The sequence below is a fragment of the Ursus arctos genome, unplaced genomic scaffold (assembly GCF_023065955.2).
Source record: "Ursus arctos isolate Adak ecotype North America unplaced genomic scaffold, UrsArc2.0 scaffold_10, whole genome shotgun sequence".
Taxonomy (NCBI): Eukaryota; Metazoa; Chordata; class Mammalia; order Carnivora; family Ursidae; genus Ursus; species Ursus arctos.
The window spans coordinates 2915167-2933415 of NW_026622764.1; the positions used below are offsets into that span (position 1 = coordinate 2915167).

Here is an 18249-nt window from a genome sequence, read left to right on the forward strand (position 1 = left end):
GTTTTTCAAAAAGAAACATTTTTTTCCTCTGAAGTCTTAAATGTAGTCATTCTTGTTCCTGTCTTACTTAAAACACTAACAATTCCCATCACTGTCGGAAAGAACTAGACCAGATTGTTTTCTTCACTGGGGTCAGAGCAGTACTCAGTACTCTCTTTTCCAGACAGCTCCAACTTGCAAATGGGTTGTGTCCCATAGTTCACGTTCAAGTCTGTTGTTTGGAATTTGGAACAGATTTCCCCAGACAAACAAGGTAATAAAAGATGATTTGGTCCCTGGACTGCTTTTTGTGGTGGATTTGACGGTCCCAATCGAAGTGCTAGGATCTGGGCACAGAGGCCATTCCCCGCAGAAGAGAGAAACAGGTGATTTCAGACTCCAGAACTGTGATATACAAATTCCTCTTGTTTATAAGGCACCCAGCCTGTGGTATTTTGTGATAGCAGGCCAAATGGACTCAGACACCAACACTCCAAGGACTTCTGTTGCATGGGACGTGTGTGGTCTCGCAAGTCTACGTGTTTGTTAGGGGATGGTGGCCAAATGCCTGTCAGTTACACGATCACCAGCTCAGTGTCCCCAGACTTCTGTCTAGTGGGGACCCTCAAGCATCCTCTTCTAAGTGATGGCCTCAAGATAGATGAGTCTACTCATTGAGTCAACCAATATCTGTTGAATCCCTCACACTTGGCAGACACTGCCAAAATCAGGGGGTCCTGCAGGGACTGGCGAGGGGTGGTCTGAAGGCCAAGCAAGTAGCAGACCCACCGATGTGACTGGTGCCCTGGGAGCAGAAGCCATCTGGTTTAAGGCAGCATGGAAGAGGAGCCCTTCCCCCAGACTTTGGTGTCAGGAAAGGCTTTCCAGGAGATAGCATACACACCGAGCCCAGGAAGGAGAGGTGGGAGCAAAGCAAGTGGCGTGGGGGCAAGGGCCAGGCCGGAGGAGGTGAGCACGGCAGATGTGAAGGACATGAGTGATGACCTAGTCTGAGGGGGACCCACGAGGGGCACCCAGACTGGGGTCCCTGGACCAGCAGTCCCAGCATCCTGGGCACGTGTAAGATGTGCACATTCTCATCCTTCCCCGGACTTCCTGAGTTGGAAACTCTGGAGCCGGGTTCCATTACCTGTGTTTCGGCAAGGCTCCTGGGGACTCGGATGCCCGCTTGGAAATGGGCACTCCTGCTGCAGCCTTCCACAGCCAGTGCTGCTCTCACTGGGGCCACTGCTTTGGGGAACCTGAGGACCTCTGTGTAGGAGGCTTCATAGTCTACCCGTCTGCACGAAGGTCTCTGCTCTCTGGGGAGTCCAGCTCCCGGGCACCCCGGCGTGCCTCCTGACCCCGGAGCCTCCAGCGCATGACACTCATGGCTTCGGATCTGAGAACTTCCAACTTTTGTATCACCTCTTAGACATCCTCTGGTCTACATTTGGCTGGATGACAGTGAAAACTAATCTTTACAGGCTTATAGGCTTAGCAGAAGGAGAGGGATGTGGTTCCATTTGGTCTGTACTACTGTCTTCCCCATGATGCTGACTCCTTGACACTTGGACTGTATGCTGGGTGGAGATGATCCACAGGACAGAGCGAGCTTGTGTCCTGTGGTGGGGGAGAGATGCTGGGATCAGACTGCCCGGCTTCCTGTCCTGACATCAGTGTTTGCGCACCGTGCAGTGAAGGATGGGGCACTCAACCCCCTTCTGCTTCAGTTCCCTCCTCTATAAGATGGAGATGGTCTTTCCATCCATGTGGGATTATTGTGTGTCATATGTGGGTCCATAAATGTGAAGCCCTCGCCACAGGGCCAGGCGTTGAAGACATCGTGCAGGACTATTGTCTATTTTTTTCAGCTCTGTGGTGTCTCTCCATATCACAGGGTTATTGCCACAGCCTTGCAGCCCTGCCTCTGGGAGGCTCTGTCGCTCAGGGACATAAGAACACTGAGACTTTCTGCCTTTTCCTGCCGTCTTGAGTGCAGACCTCCCCAGATCACTGAGATTGATGGGCCGCTCTGAGGAGGGTCCGCTGATGAGCTCATCGGCTCTAATACATAACGGCTGTCAGTGACTGGGCCCTCCCGGCCAGTTCGTGCTATTTATTAAGGTCATGCCCCATTCCTTGGCTGCCCCTTTGATCAGTTTTTGACAAAAAGTCAAATAACTTTGGGAAAAGCTGCATGAAGGATTGCAGGTTCTTCCCAGCAGGACCTCCCACAACTTCTCCATATAAAGTTGGTGGCTGGAATACGCAACGTTTCCCACTTCTCTAATCTCCAAGCATTTTCGTTTCCGTGGGGCCGCACCTCAGAAACATGGCTTCCGTGGGCACAGGTGCAGGAGCAGGAAGCTGGTGGGGAGGGGCTGCCCCAGTCACGCGAGTAACTGTTCGTGGTCCTGAACCATCGCTGTGGGCTACCACAGGGCTGGCTCCTGGAAATCCAGGATGCTTGAAAGCCTCCGTAGACTCTGCCAAGGAATCTGAATACAGGAGGGTGAAGATAGAGCTGGAAGGGAATGGAAGGAGGAGGGAATGAGAAATGGCCAAGCCCACTGGAGAAGCAGAGCCCTGAGAGGCTGGCAGGAAAAGAGCAATAAAGGGAGACCTTTGATGGTTGTTTCAGAACTTGTTACTTAGCAGGCCATCACCATGCACCATGACCAAAACCTTGAAGGACGAAGGGACAGTCGGAAACTAAGGTGCGAGGTGGTTTAGACAGACAGGTGCAGAGGTGGACAGATAAGCTCTCCCATGCTGTTGGTGTCCCTGAGTTAGGACAAAGTGCTCATGGCTTTCGTTAGGATTTTTAACGTTGTGAAAAATTTGCAATTTAATGCAGGTTGAAGCATCTTTCCTTGTTGTAAAAAGTAAATAACGTTTTTCATGCTGTGGGGAATTGTGAGAGAATGTGTCCCACCTCAGCTCTCCTGGGCTTCAGACCAGGAGACACGCGTGGGGACACCCCGCAACTGCTCATGGGGTCCATGCATGTGCCCTTGGCGTGGGCCCATGATTAAGTCCGTTCTTTCTCATGTATGGCTTCCCAAGCAAACAAATCTCTACACCTTATTTCACACTGTGAGTTCTTCTAGGGTAACTCTGCGAAAGGGAAGAACATATTTCCATTTTTCCAAATCACCGGAGAAAAAATTAAGCCCAAAAATCCTTTTTAAGCTTATAATTAAAATTAGCTTATGAGATATCTGCAGCTTTTAAAATAAATGTTACTGTTAATGTTCTTCTGCTTATGATTGTGGTTCTCAGCCTGGGGGTGGGAGTGGGGTGGCTAAATGGGCCATTTCGAGCCCCCTTCCCAGAGCCTGTGTTTCTCCCTGGGGGTCGGATGGTGGACATTTGAATGAGCTCTCCATGGAATATTCTCTGGGATCTTTAATCTTCAGTAATACTTTGCAAACGAGATACCTTCAAAATGATATTTTATATTTTTAAGTGTCTGAAATACTGAATACTTGATGTCTTGTAAGGGACGAATTGGGTCATTGGTGGAGATTTTTCCTATTTTCTTTTTTTTCTAAAGATTTTCTTTATTTATTTGAGAGAGAGAGGGAGAGAGTGAGTCTCACAGCGAGTGAGCACACAAGCAGGGGGAGCGACAGGCAGAGGGAGAGGTGAAGTAGACTGCCCGCTGAGCAGGCAGCCCTGTAAGATGATGCAGGGCTCTGAGATCAGGACCTGAGCCGAAGGCAGGTGCTTCCCCGACTGAGCCACCCAGGTGTCCCTCCTATTTTCTATCTACTCCACTTTAAACTGTTTTTTTTAATATTTTTTTAAAGATTTATTTATTTATTTATTCGACAGAGATAGAGACAGCCAGCGAGAGAGGGAACACAAGCAGGGGGAGTGTGAGAGGAAGAAGCAGGCTCCTAGCGGAGGAGCCTGATGTGGGGCTCGATCCCGTAACGCCGGGATCACGCCCTGAGCCAAAGGCAGACGCTTAACGACTGTGCCACTCTGGCGCCCCTAAACTGTTTTCTGGTACTGGAGTAGAAGAAATAAAAGAGTGACCAACTGAGAAAAGAAATTAATTAATGAGTCTAAGTTTGGCAGTTGTGGGTGGACTGCAGATTAAACTCTGGCAATAAGCAGGAAACACAAGAGAAGATGACTATCTGAAAGAGGCATTGGTCTTAGACTCCTGCAAAGAACCATGGTCACCACTCGACAGCTGCTTCTTACTTATCAAGAAGTACAACACCATGGACTGGCCAGGTTAGGAACAGACCTTCAGGTCCAGGAGCAATGAACTGGACTCATCATCACAGAAGTCAACACAGGTACCCAAACTGTCTGAAGATACTCTGCACAGAAGAAAAGTCGACTACTTTCTAACTTTGCTTTGGATAAAAGGCTTGTGTTCGGCAAAACAAGAGAAATGTGAAGAGTATGTAACTTTTTCAAAGAGGGAATGGTAATGTGAAATTTCAGGTAAGGTGGTAGAATCAATTGTTGATTATTTATTGTCAGTAAATAAGTAGACAGGTATCTTCCTTCAGGAGCGGAGAGCTCTGCTGTGGGTGGAAAACAAGGCTTTACCAATGTGGTATGACGCAGCGTGCCAGGGCCGTATCATACCTTAGCTGCATATCCTAATTAAGAGCAGTGGGAACCTCATTTAACAAGAGAGCCTAAAAAATATGTCAGCTGGGCTCTTCCACCCCATACCTTTTCCAAGCCAAGTCATCTCTGTAAATTCAGAGCACTAACATGTATCAGTATAGAAGGGCTATCTCAACACGTACATGTAACTTTTCTAATTTTTCAGTTAGTTTCTTACTATACAAGTGATGTATGCATGCTATGCCAGGAACAAAAATTTAGATGTTATTAAATGAAGCAAAAAGTAAAATTCCCCCTTTCTGCACCCCTATGAAAATTTTTGGGGTGTATTCTTCCAGAAATTTTTACCCAAATGCTATTACATCATGCATTCTCTTCTGCAGTTTGCTCCCCTCCCGATGGAATATCACCTAGACTATCCTCATGTTTCTCTCTCTCTTTTCAAAAGCCTACATGTCGTTCTTTGGGAGGATATTCTTCAGTAGATCTAGCATACTTATCTTGTTTCCGGTGGGTTCTCCAGCTCCAAAGAAGGCGGAAGGGAAGTTCTAGAGGGTAGGTCTGCATGCCTGTTCCAGCAGGGGCTATGTTTTTGGAGGTGGGTTTGCTGGGACAAGGGGGACGAGCATCATTAGTTCTTTAATGCTGTGAAATGGCTCTCCAGGAAGACCACAGCCAGTCCTACCAAAGTATAAGGGTGTGTGTTTATTCCCGGCCTTACTAAAAATTGGGTTTATCAAGCTCTTTATTTTCTTTAGTCTGGCAGAAAAAAACTTATTATTGTGATTTAAATTCAGGAACCATGATGTTGAATATCTTTACATATTTTATGATTTGTGCATATTTTTAACTTTACATCCATTTTTATATGAGGTGGTTTACATGTCTCTTTATTGATTTGTGAGAAGTATTTGTGTAGAAAAGAAGTTAGGCCTTGAGATATTGTCTATGTTTTAAATATTTTTTCTAAAATGGTATTTTTCATCTGTTTATTGTATTTTTTAAAACATACATTAGTTTTAGGGTTGTGTGTGTGTGTGTGAGATCACATATACTAATCATTTCTTCACTTTATTACTGATGTCTGGCTTCTAGGAGATAATATATTTTTAAGGTTAATTTGAGTCTGGTCTCCCACCCTTTTCTCCTGCACAAATTTTGCACGTATTTCGATCCTATTTTGTTATTTGCAAACAAACCGACCAACCCAAGTTCATTGCCCATTTTTCTTCTATTTTTTATCCTCCACAGCTGATTTTAAGGAGCACAGTAGTGCTGTTGTGTGTGGTGGAGTGCTGTCCACGTTGCTTTCCATTTGCAATGGGCATAATTACCGTATTGGGACCCTCCAATTAGTATTTCCAGACCAGTGAGGTGGCAGCATCATTAGGGGTCAGAAGAGGAATGCCACTCAGGAACCCAGCAAGATTCTTACATCTCAGGTTGGCTTTTTATGCTTACATCTCAGGTTGGCTTTTTATGCTTGCAGCTCACATAAAATTTAACATTTTCATGTATGCTTTCTAGGCGAGTAGTCCTACTGGAACAGCCTTAGAAATCAGTAGGGTGAGGGAAAGGACCCCATTCTTGCCACTGCTTGTCCTAGGCTGTCTGTCCTCAAACACAGCCCCGCAGCAGCACCCCTACTTCTTAGGATGCTTCCCCGCCGACTCTAAGGGGTCAACCACATCCTTGCGTAGCTGGTTCTTTGTCTGCCTAGATGACGGAAATCATCCCTTGCCTTTTGAGATGGATTCAGATGCAGGAATGAGCTTATTTGACCCCTAATCAAGGCATGGGTAAGAAGCTTTGGATGAGATGCTGTTATGGAGAAGGTTCTTGATTGCTACTGTTAGATTGGGATGTTTGAGGCAGTCATGGCGCCTAAACACCCCAGACAACTTCTCAGTCAACTGGAAAAGTGAATGTAGCTGTGCTTAATAGCTACAATCAGTTTACTTTCAGCAAAAGAGAGGACACTCCATAATGTGGGTGGGCCTTATCCAATCAGTTGAAGGCCTTAAGAGCAAAAACAGGTTTCCCCAGAAGAAGGAATTCCTCCTCCTCTCCTCCTCCTCCTCCTCCTCCTTCTTCTTCTTCTTCTTCCTCTTCCTCTTCCTCCTCCTCCTCCTCCTCTTCTTCTTCTTTTTAAAATGTGGAATGCTTCATGAATTTGCATGTCATCCTCACTCAGGGGTATATCATTCCAACTTTAGTATGTGTTGCCAAAGCGAGCACCCAGAAGAAATTCTGCCACAAGTCTGCAACACTAATCCCAGCCTGAGTTTCCAGCCTGCTGGCCTGTCTTATGAATTTCAGATTTGCCAGCCCCTACAACCAAGTCAGAAAATTCCTTAAAACCTATAAATCAATCAGTCCATCCTCTAACTGTCTGTCTATCTATCTATCATCTATCATCTCCTACTGGCTCTGTTTTTTTATTTTTGGAGAATCTAGCTGACACAATTATGGGCAAGGGTCAGCAGCCCCATGGCCCTTCCAGTCTGCCACAAGCACCAGGGGTTGGAGATGTCTTCCAATATTGGCACTAAAGCATGTCTCCTATTTCCTGCTCAAATCTTTGCTATCAACCAGCTGACTCCTTTGCTCAGAGAAACTACTCTAACTCCATGGCTACTCACTATTTTATAAGCTCAGAGAACAAAATGCTGCTGGGGTCCTAACCACTCCTGAAACTAAATTCAGGTCTGTCATTGCAAGAGAAAAATGGCCTGGATCTGCAGAAGGGGCAAGTATCGTGGTTCATAAGTTGAACATATCCCTTCTGTGGCCAATCCCAGGGACCCAGGGTCTAGACATCCAGCGCAGAATTTCAGCGAGGAGGAGCAGCTGCAAGAAACGCTTGCCTCCTCTGTGGCCTTTCCTTGGTGGTCAGTCCCCTGTGGAACACAGTTGGTTGAGGTTCCCACTTGGAGATCAGGCCACCTATTTACCCATCCACGAGCGGAGGTGAGAGGCCCTGCTGGTGTGGAGTGAGCTCACTCCCCCCCATTTTGGTGAGACGGTGGTTTCCTCACTAAGACAGGGTTTAAATCTGAAGTCTGCCCTGTCACAACAGCGCCTTGAAGAAATATTCCCTGTCTGCCTGCCATGCAGCGGGAGCTGTGCTGGGCCCTGCAGAAGACGCCCCATCAGTCAGGCACACAGAGCTCTCACACAGTTCTCGGCCTGGTAGACACCAGAGCAAAGATGAAACAGGCGTCTGTGCAGATGAACTGAGTGGGAGCAGAGGCTCGGGAAGATCTGGTCGTCATAGTGAGACCATTTCGGACCGACAGGGCTGGGACGTAGGATGGCGACATAGGAATCAAATGGCCCAGTGAAAAACACACAGTTCATGAGGGCGGATAGATGAATGGCCAATACACGTAAGGAAACGCACCCAACACCACTAGCTGATCAGGTTGGAGACACTGGAAAGACTGGAATACCAGGACGAACCCACTGAAGTGGCTAATAACAAAAAGTCTCTGAGAACAGTCGCTGTTGGTGAGGATGTGGGTGGCAGGAGCGCTCCCGGTTCTGTGTCCAGCCCTGCCTGGACGGCACCCCGTGGGGGGGGAAGGGCGCCCTCGCTCCTCCTGGCAAGCCCAGCCTGTCCTGGGAAAGGCTCTCGAGGCCCATGGAAGAAGTGCCGCAGGAGCTCATCAGTGTGCTGCTGGCGTGTCTACGTGGAGCCCCCGCGGCCCCCCATTTTCATGCTGAGGTACATTGTTGTGACAGAGCCTTACACAGGGAGGTGCCCCAAGACAGCGTTGACTGGAGCACGCAGGCATTGGTTGGGGGACGCCTGGGTGGCGCAGTCGGTGGATTTCCACTCAGGTCATGATCTCGGGGTCGTGAGATCAGGCCCTGCGTTCTGCTCTGCGCTCAGCATGAGTCAGCTTGGGATTCTCTCCCTCTCCGTTTGCCCCTCTTGCTCATTCTCTCTCTCTCTCTCAAATGAATAAGTAAATCTTAAAAAAAAAGAATTGGTTGGGACTGGAGGGGAGTGAGGCCAGTCAGAGCCGGTAAGTGCAGTGAGCTGGGCTTGAGCAGGAATAGACCACGGATTGGAGAAGGTGCGTGAGGCTGCTGGCTCCACGGACTGCAGGCGCCGGGGCCAGGCCGTGCTGGGGCAGGGTGTGTGTGTGTGTTTGTGTGTGTGTGTGTGTGCGCACCGGAAATGGTTCCCATGACAACTGTCTGTTTCCAGGAGGCCTGTCTGAGGCCTGAGCTTTCATCGGCTGTGGTCTTGAGTACTTCTGTCTACATGGCGTTTCTAAAGCTTGTAGTTATGAACCCTGTGTGCATGGGTTTTACCTTAAAATCTCAAGATCACAAGTATAAAACACTCCAACAACTTTTTAAATCAAACTGGTCGCATGATTTCTGTGGAGAGCCCACGGAAAGGGCCTCTGATCGGGCGAGGGGCGCTCTACCTGTGGGTGACCGTCGTTCAGTTCCGACACAGGGACGAGGGTAAGACACAACCTCTTAGGTTGAAAAGTAGGCTTGAAAAGTCGCTTTTGTTCAATTGATATCTCGGAAATCACTATGATACAAGATTGTGATATTTATGACTGCCTCGGGGAACATGTGAGTTGGGATGTGTTTGCCACGTGTGGCCAGCACAGGCCCTTCCATCAGTCCGAAGCCACTTGAGAACGTGGCCACTTGGGTCAAGTTGACAATTCGGGGAATCAAGCAGAGTCCAGGTTGCTGTCTCCGAAGCAGAGGCTCTAGAAGCAGCGTGGAGCCAGGATTGGGCGCCTCTCGTACCTTCAGACCACGTGCTGCAACAGCATCTCGGCGTTGGAGCGCGCCGTTAGATGGCGAGGTCTTGCCTTGTTGGAAGAGCACCCTAGGGCCGCAGGGGCTGGGAGGGAGGCTACCTCCGTGGGGGAGGCAAGGCTCCCAGGCCTCTTCTTCCATCTGTGTGCTGCAGACCGGTTTCGATCATTTCTTGTGCTTCACTTTATTTGCTCCTTACCCAGTGCCACAAATAAAATGCATCCTGCGTTGGTGTAGACGGATTCCAGAGTCATTCTTGGATTCCTAGAAAGCAGCGGGCCACCTGTGCATGCAGTAAAGCCAGGTAAATGCAAAGGTAACGTAGGTGGGCTCCCCATGGATGTTGCAGGACAGCCTTGGGGATAGTGCCTGGGGATGGGGCGGGGACCGGCCGGGACAGCTGCCATGCAGGGGGTGGCTCTCTGGCTCGGCTTGAGCTGGGTCTGGTCTGCCCTTGGTTACTACACTGTAGCTCAGATCCTCGTGCGGCGTGCCAGCAGGGCAGCGCCGGCCAGAAGATGTTAGCACAGGTCTCTAAATCGTGAACTCAGCCTCTCATCAGGACCGCAGAGGTCAAGAGTTCTTCCCGCAACCCTGCTTTCAGAGCGGGGCCGGCTGTGATCCCATCAGGACACTCACGGAGTGTCCTTGGAGCACGGGTCAGACTTTCGATTTTATTCTCGCTCTCTCCCTTGGGCACAGAGACCCGGAGAAACCGGTTGTGGTCTCCGGCGTGAGTGACAGATACGGTGCGTCTTTCACTACCGCACATGGCGGGAGTGTAATGCAGCTTGGGAGACAGGCGAGCCGCCACCTGGGCCGTCTGAATACGGAATGTAGTGCGCTCTCACATGTCACCCACTCCTGCATCACGTACACCTGTGACGTGATGGAGGACCCCGTCCTGTGTCTTAGGAGATACCCGGGCCACATGTCCCACCCACACGGCAGCAGTCTAGCTGAGCATTTTAAGTGAAACTGTCTTTGGTTAGATTTCATCTGACACCAGCAGTTCTATTTGGTTGGTAAAGTCAGTTACTATTTATCCGTTAATTAATTCAGTTATTTATGTAGACGTATTGCAGACATGCAGGGTCATATTAGTATCAGGTGCATGACACGGTGATGCACGACTTGTACCCAGTAAGCTACGTTCCCCGCGGTGCGTGTGGTCACCATCTGTCACGAGCATCACCTGCCGTTCCTGTCCATCCCCGTGACTATTTATAACTGGAAGTTTGTGCCTCTCAATCCCCTTCACCTGCTTCGACCCTCCCCTCCGGAGACCTGTTTCCTTGTTGGCTTTTTAGATTCCGCGTGTAAGTGAAATCCTCAAATAAGTGAAATGCTTAATGAAACTGGCATTTGCTTGTGAGTTAAGTTCTCTGCTGGTAACAAAGTCTCCTGGAAGGTTTTCCGTTGGGAGGGCTGGGGTGGGGGATGGGGAGGATGGCTAGGAGATGGGACGTGAAGCTGGAATCTGGGCTGGTCTGCACGGATGGTGCCTCTCGCTTCTGCACCCACACCGTGATGAGCTGCTTGGAAGTGAGGTCCCCAGATGATGTGTGATTGACTTCTAGAATGTCCCCAACTGCTACGTCCGTACATGCATTTTCTAAAGGCTTAGCAACTTTATTTTATTTTATTTTTTTAAAGATTTTATTTATTTATTTGACAGACAGAGAGACAGCCAGCAAGAGAGAGAACACAAGCAGGGGGAGTGGGAGAGGAAGAAGCAGGCTCCTAGCGGAGGAGCCTGATGTGGGGCTCGATCCCAGAACACCGGGATCACGCCCTGAGCCAAAGGCAGACGCTTAACGACTGTGCCACCCAGGCGCCCCAAGGCTTAGCAACTTTAAAGGAAATACCCCTCAAATTTCACAATGATTAGCAAGGAGGGCAAGGGATAGAAAGAGAGATTTATTATTAATTTTCTTTTAATCATACAAAATGAAAAAGTACGTGATCACTGTGCTCAGATGTAAATTCGATTAAAAAGATTCCTATAAGAAAGGTAAGATGGCCCCATTTTTGTGTTTTGGCAAAGAGGTCCTAAGGTACTTCCCTCAGGGAAGAGGTGGGATTCACTCTTGCAATGCTGGGGAATAGATGGGGAGCCCTCAAATTTTGCTCCCACTCTCTTCGTGGCCTGGGGCAAACACGGAGGGCCGGGGAATAGAGGAGAAGCCTCAGTTTCACTATGCAAACACACATTTCCCACTATTTCTCACACATGTAGTTTTTAGGGTTTTGCTGACATTTACAGCTCATCTCTGCTGTTTGCCACACACCTCTCCCTTTGTAGCTAACGGGACGTGCTCATCCTTTAAGAATGCAAACAGTGTCTAAGCACAAACAGATGGGCTATTCCAGAATGTTTCTAAGAACCAGTGGGGCAAGAGTCTGGTCTGGTACTCAAGTTGGGGAGGGTCGCTGGAGGGGACGGGGTGGGGGTGGGGGATGGGCAGGAAGGAGGGCATGTGACAGACCAAGCACTGGGTGTTGTATGCAACTGATGAATCACTACATTCTACTCTGAAACTATAATATACTCGATGTTAACTAAATTTAATTTCAATAAAAAATTACCAAAAAAAACCCCATAGGTCTTCCCCTTGGACTTGTAAGTGTCCCACAGATGTGGGCTTCCTGACCTCCGCGGTCCCATGGAGGTGGAAAGGAGCTGCACCTTGCGTGCTCTCTAGAACTCTCTAGCAGGGCCCCTGGGTTGTGGGGGTCGGGCCGCCAGGCTCCCTTCTTTTCTCGGGAACTGGGGGTGGGGAGAACATGGAGAGGGTTCTGTGAGGTGTGTCGGTGGGAGCTGCTCACGGTGGTGCTGGACGCAGTGAGCGCAGACTCTGCGCGTGGCCAGCCTGTGACTTGGGGCCCCCAGCCGAGTCCCCCCTCTGCACTGATCTCCCGGTGGCCTCGGCAGAGCCACTCCCGCACCGGCCGCAGCTCCCGCACCTTGTTCTGAAGACAGCAGGACTGAGGCAGGCCGCCGCGGATGTCCTGGAAACACTGGCTTCCGCTTCTGTAAACAAGGATGTGAAGAGACATTCTGACTGTCAGCGCTGCTCCCTCCACATCCCACTGAGACTTTTCGACGTTTCCATCATTTTTTTAAGCAGGTGCACATCATGGGAGCTGGACATGTATTTGTATTTATTTATGGGTATGAAGAACTGTTGTGTCAACGTAGAATGTTTTAAACGTCTACACTCTTATGAGCCTTGAGGACGGAACCGGGTTTTGACTATTACTGGCTTTTCTTCTTTCCTCTCAGACTTGGAGACACAGCGGCAACGGCGCAGAAGAGACGCTGTGGCTCGCGTGGCGAGACTCCATCCTATTTGGGGACTCTTGCAGCTCTGGTGGAACAGGTGGGCCAGCTTGCGTCCTGTTCAACCGCGCCCGAGCGCTTAGACGGCACTTGACTCACCTGGTGACTCAAGACAGGGGCACATTGATGGGCTCGATCCTGGAGGTGTTACTTCCCTAATTTTAAATCTAGCACAATGTCTTTGCCCACGGAGAGCCCCCACCTACCCTGAGTCATCAGCACTCCCGTGTCTAGCCAGGAGCACGTGTACCTTTGTGGCAAGGCCGTAGCGGACACTTGAACCCAGGACGTGTGTGTGTGTGTGTGCGTGTGTGTGTGTGTGTGTTTTATTTACATATTATTTAGAAAAGTCTTTTTAAGTCAACCCTTGAAAAAGCCTCAAAATAGATATTTCAGGTGTCCTCCCATAACAGTTCTCATCTAATACTGACCAGACCACTCTGACCAGGACATCATGATTTCCACTCAGTTCCCTGAGTGTCCATGTGCCTGGAACTTGTCTGTGGCTTTAGTGAGGCCAGGACACATGGTGTGTGTGGTCAGAGGCCCTCACTTCCCAGGGAGCCCTGGAATCTTCTTTTTTGGGGCGGGGGAGGGGTGGAGGCAAGAGAGAGAGAGAAAGAGAATCTTAAGTAGGCTTCACGCCCAGGGCAGTGCCTGATGCGGGGTTCTATCTCACGACCCTGAGATCATGACCTGAGCCGAAATCAAGAGTCAGACACTTAACCAACAGAGCCACCTGGGTGCCCAGGCCATGGAATCTTCTGTGTGTGGCTCAGTGGATGGAAGCATGGCCGGTAGCAGCATCTTGGCTTGGCATGACCTAAACTCGCAGCAGTACTCGGATCAAAATTTACTGCAAATTCCTTCTAATGCTCAGCCTTGTAGAACGAAGCTCCATCTCTCAGGTCGTCTGTGCAGAGCTGCGTCCTTCCCCGTGCCCTCCCTCTCCCTGTGCTCGCGTAAACACCTGCTTCAGTGAACGGGCTCTGGGCAGTCGTCGGGGATTGCTCTGTGGACGCTGAGCTTTTGCCTCTGGTGCGCCTCCTCTCCCTCTGTCTTACCCGTGGCCTACCAAGTGGAGGTTCTAGAGTAACCTGCACGTTTATCTTCCAAACCAGTATACTTTGAGAGCGCTGGGCCCAACAGACACCCAAAAAACAGCACGAGCTGGTGTGTGTGTCGCCCCAGCTTGAGAGCGCTGTAAACTGTACTTTAAATGGAATTTAATGACTGAAACAGTTAATTGACAATGAATATCCCTTGGATAGACTCAGAATTTTCTCATAGGACCAAATGAGGTAAAGAAAGCTGTTTATCCAAAGGCTCCGTCTCCTCAAGATCCTTTGAACTTTATAAAACAGTAAATATTCGCACTCGATTTCGTAAAAATAAAGCTTGATGAGAGAAGGGTTTGAAGTGGAATTCTGCCACTTTTTATGCAATATTTGATTTAAATTCAATTCCTAGAAATCTCAGATGAACGTGGTTCATGTATTAAAGCACCGAGTCTAATTTATTGTGGCCTTAGATACACAGCTAGCTTACATGTGAATGAATATATATATGTCAGAAAAAAATCTGTTCCCTTAAAAGCAGTCAAGGGACACCACATATCACATTTCTTGGCATGTTGTGAATATTAATATCCCCAAAGCGCCCATGTCAAATTATTTGACTTGAACTCACACAACCGGAGTGTCTCACTGTTATTAAACAGGGTTCGGACGTCTTTTAATCTTGAATACCAGCAAGGTCTCAGACGTTAGCTGTTTATCGTTCCTTTCCTTTCTTTTTTTTTTAAGTTCGAAACAAGCTCTTTTTCTTGACACAACGTACACTTAGAAACCTAATTTCTCTTTATCTGTGTATAAAGAATAAAAATAAAGAACAAAGAAAGTGAATAATCACCAAGAGAGCATTTTTGCCTTTAGAATTTCCTGGGGGCGGGAGGGGCAACAAACCGCCTTCGTGTTTGTCTGTTATTCTGCGCAGTGTCAAAGTGCGTTTGCAACGATGAACGGCAGGTGAATACGCTGGAGACGTGCCGTCTAGAAGTTCTCGTCGCCAACAATTGGGAGGAGGTGGTTATTACGGAAAATACCGAGCGCCGGTGACGAGGGCAGATGGCGCTTTCTCTGACTACCCTGCTGTTGGGACGCCCCCGATGTGTCCCATGTGAAGCTGGGGCCTGACCAAGCTCCCAGCAGGCTGGTGCTGGCTTCAAGGGGCTTTGAGGGGCGCACGGTCCTGCTCTCCCACTGCCTCCATTTGTCGGAAGATGTTTTAAGTGTCCCAGGAGGGAGGCTGCCCCTTATTCCAGCACTGACGGTTTCCTCTTACAGTGGTGAGATATATTCTAATGTTGCCATGGTTCCATTTGGGGTTAATATCCGGGGTTTGGTTGTTGAAATTTTGTACCTCAATTTGTTTACTTCTTTCTTTCTTTCTTTCTTTCTTTCTTTCTTTCTTTCTTTCTTCTTTCTTTCTTTTTTTTAAAGGGGTATGAAATGAGTAGGTTTCTACCACAAGGAGGACTTTCCCTTTTCTCTATGACAACACCTGGAAACAAACATGCGTCTTTTTAAAAAGATATGAATTGTACATTAAGTAATTAAAAGTCTACATTATTCTCATTACGTTTTCACTTTTGCGAAGAGTGTCATCAATAAATTTGAGCTCTCGTTTTTGGGAGATTTGTCTTTCAAACTCTGAATTTGCATCATCTTATCTGTGCAATTTTTAGTGTTGGGGCAGATTCCCCCAAGGGACACACTTTTGCAATAGAATTTAATGGTCAGCAATGAATGAGCAATAGAGGAAACAGCAGGTTTATGGCTTTTTTTGTTGTCAAGGGAAAAAAATTAATGTCCTCCATCAAACTTCTCCTTTCTCCCTTCATCCTCCCCTCCACCCATCCTGCCTTCTCTGGGGATCTCAGCTGTGTGATTGGTTTGGTTTCTACACAAAGGAAGATTTATTACTTTAATGTCTTTGTGATTTAGTTGTATGTAATCTTACTTGGGACGCCAGGGAGCGCATTTGCCCCTTCCCGTGTGTGCTGTAATCCCCTTCGAAGCAAAAAGAAATGTACACGTGCCGGCTGGACAAAACAGCCCTCATCATCTTCCTGAATCTCATCTTTCTGAGTTAATCGTTTGGCATCAGAGGTGAAATAAGATCAAACATTCAGGACAACAGACATTGAACGCCAGGAACAGAGAAAACACAGTCAAAGCAAACTCACATCTTCTACATTCTTCTCCATGAACTCTGTGGCTTCCATGTCCAAAAATGTTTACCAAGTAGAAACATACCTCCATAAAAGGACAATTCCTAGTTTTCATTGCTTCCTGCCTTACTTAGATGTCAGACTGAATAATGTAGTTGTGACCTTGAACTCTGATTTGAGATTTAAAAAATACACAGAGAGGGAAGTAGTGGAGGCTGGGGCCGTTCAGCCACCTTTCTGAAAGTGGTTCCCCTGGGAGGTCTTGCCCCTTACCCCTTGTGTTGAGGAGTGAGAAGTGAGCTTGTCCTGGCGGCCACAGCTCTAGCTTACATGGCATATTTTTCGAAGTTATTGATGTTCTGCCAAATATAGCAATAATTTTGTGTAAATGGGTATGCTGGTTTTATCCTCCATTATTCCACGTAAGTGAGTATTGGCCCCGGTTGTTAACATCTCCCTTGTACCTCATACTTTATCCAAAGCCAAGCACATTCATTGCTGGGTGGAGTCCTCCCATCACACCCCAACTTTGAAACTTATGAATCTGAAGCTCAAAACGAATAAGCAACTTTTCAAGATTAAGTCTCCTAACAGGAAGTCCCAGACCATTCAACTCTTCAGAGGTCAGGTCCTCTCCATTCTTCCCTGGCGCAGAAGCTTCAAGTGCAGGCTTCTCAGCCCCATTGTCCTTCCAAAGACCAGGTTTTTGAAGGAAATTATACAAAATGTTATGAATCTCTTGGGACTTTCCTCCCATAGAGTGCATATCCGTTAGGACTCTGGATTCACAAATAACAGAGAAGCCAAATCTAACTGGTTGAGCGTCGCAGGTGATTCTTGTTTTGATCTCAGGAAACTGGAAGTGGAGTGGGGGCTGAGGCTCAGGGTTGGTTGATTGAGATGCCAGACGATGCCACTGAAATTCTGGTCAAGCTCTGCCTTCTGGGGCCCCACTTCATCCTGCTGCCTTTGAGTCAACGATGAAGTCCTGCCACTTTTAATAGCGATTGTTTAAAAAGAATGATTGGAACCAAGTCAGAAAGGACCCCTTGAGAACAAGAACATGAGTCTATACGTTGATGCCTTAACATGAACACTTGCTGTTGGTCACATCAAATACCAGGAGGAACGTCTCTTTCACCAGACTTATCTATGCCCAAATCATGTCTCTATTTCTTGGACCAAAAATAAATTAAACAGGGGCGCCTCAGTGGTGCAGTTGTTGGGCGTCTGCCTTTGGCTCAGGGTGTGATCCCGGCGTTGTGGGATTGAGCCCCACGTCAGGCTCCTCCGCTATGAGCCTGCTTCTTCCTCTCCCACTCCCCCTGCTTGTGTTCCCTCTCTCGCTGGCTGTCTCTCTCTGTCAAATAAATAAATAAATAAATAAAAAGGAAAAAAAAAGAAAAAAAATAAATTAAATGTTTGTTTTTTTCCATATAAATAGGACATTTGGAAAACTGTGGTTTTCACTCTGGATTCATAAAATTTTATGGTTCGCTCATTATTGCATTTAGGTTCAGCATCGAAAATGGCTCAGATATTTTCCCCTGGTGCATCCAGAAAGTACGACGGAGGAACTTCTTTCACTGGTTGGAGAGAAGAACAGGAAATGCGCTCTATACCACCTCTAAGAAGATGCTCTTTCCATGTACTTTGATTTTGCCCGTGAGTCAGGATGGGAAGAACCCTGTCTTTTGCCTCCTGGTTTCTTCGAAGTGTCCTTCAAGCCTGACCCGAGGTGTCACTGTCTGCACAGAGCCTGTCCGGACCACCAGACACCACGGACACGGCTTCTCCGGGTGCCGCACAACCGCTGACTATTTCTGTCGAGGTCTCGTACTTACCTGGTGAGGCGGCTGCCGTGGTCCCAGCTCCTCCACGAGCAGACGGAGCTGGCGGACACACGCAGCTCGTTTGTGTCAGGCTCCCCTTGGCGTGGGGATTTCTGCTATTATGTGTCAGGCAGAGTTGCCCACTTAGAGGTGCTTTGGCCAGGCCATTCTCGGTTATGCCCTGCCAAAGCTTCTGCGTGTGCCAAGATTCTGCTTTCTCTGAGAGGACTGAGGCCCATGTGGCCCTGTGCTGTTGGGCCGGGCAGGCGGGACGCAGACCGTCTTCCCCACTGTTTCTGAAAACAACTTAGAGCACAATTAGCCCCGTCAAGCCTTTCGCCGCTCTGCCATATATGGCTGCCAGCTTTCCAGGGCAGTTCAATAATCCCCAGGGTCTAGCTGCAGGGGCGGCGATGAACAGAGGTGTTTACATGTCTGAAAATGTACCAGGCTATAAATAGAAGCTATTT

The 18249-nt window shown here is 48.2% G+C and overlaps 1 long non-coding RNA gene across 1 annotated transcript in view; it reads left to right on the top strand.

Moving 5' to 3' along the window:
• LOC130542755 (uncharacterized) overlaps positions 1-17361 on the top strand; it is a 38358-nt gene extending 20997 nt beyond the window's left edge. The window contains exons 2-3 of the long non-coding RNA XR_008957536.1: positions 12659-12755; positions 14711-17361. This is a non-coding gene — a long non-coding RNA (uncharacterized LOC130542755). The remainder of the gene's footprint in view (positions 1-12658; positions 12756-14710) is intronic.
• The last annotated feature ends 888 nt before the right edge of the window (positions 17362-18249 follow it).